The sequence below is a fragment of the Mus caroli genome, chromosome 11 (assembly GCF_900094665.2).
Source record: "Mus caroli chromosome 11, CAROLI_EIJ_v1.1, whole genome shotgun sequence".
In the NCBI taxonomy this organism is placed as follows: domain Eukaryota; kingdom Metazoa; phylum Chordata; class Mammalia; order Rodentia; family Muridae; genus Mus; species Mus caroli.
In genome coordinates, this window is record NC_034580.1 from 97,270,862 (window position 1) to 97,271,934 (window position 1,073).

Genomic DNA, 1,073 nt, shown 5'->3' on the forward strand with positions numbered 1-1,073 from the left:
TTCTACAAAAACCCATTTAAATATTCCCCGAGATATAAAGTAAGATTGAGCTTCTTCTCCCCCTTCCTCTTCCTCTTCCTCCTTCTCCTCCTTTCTTCCTGTGTGGGGAAAAAAAGTTGGGAAATGTCAAACAACACCAACACAGTGACATCAGATTATTCTTTCTGTGGCTGTGCTAGATCTCTTTCCAGCTAGCTTGGCTGGAGATGTTGGCTACTTAACACACACACACACACACACACACACACACACACCATACACACTCCACATAATCCACACACCACATACACACTCCACATACTACATACACACACCAAATACACACCATACACTACACATATATATGCATGCATGCACACAGACACACACACTATAAATCACACACCGTTGCGTGTAGTTTTAAAAGCATGCTACTGCCATGCCCAGGAGCTGCTGCACTCTGGCCCCTCCTGGCTCCCTTTTGTTCCACCTGGCTTAGCTCCAGGATCAATCGCAGTCAGCCCCAATCCAGCTTCCTTTTCTAACCACCTTTGCTCCGACTTGGCTCTGGGAGGGGTCGCATTACTAGCCCATTCCTAAGACCCTTGAAACCGCAGATAAAGGACACTCAGACAGTTTTATTACTTTAGAACTTGCCTGCTAGTACAATTGCTGGGCGCAAATACCCCCAACTAGGAAATGCGTACCCTTATAAATTTATTATTTCTGTCTCTCCCTCTGCCCTAAAACTTAGTAGCTTGTATCACCTAGCCCCTGCCAATCTCCTTAGCCATCTGCCCATAGTGGAGGCCGCAGGCCCCAGCCGTCCCGAGGCCTTACATGATTGCAGCATCCTCTTTCCTCCAAAGCATGGCAGAAAAAAAACCTTCTCCTTCCTCGCACCTGCCTTTTCCTCCTGGACTTGAAAGTCCCACCTGTACCTTCTGCCCATCAATTGGCTCCTGGCCTTCTTTACTGACAAATCAAGAACCAATTAGGGAGCCGGGCGTGGTGGCGCACGCCTTTAATCCCAGCACTCGGGAGGCAGAGGCAGGCGGATTTCTGAGTTCGAGGCCAGTCTGGTCTACAAAGTG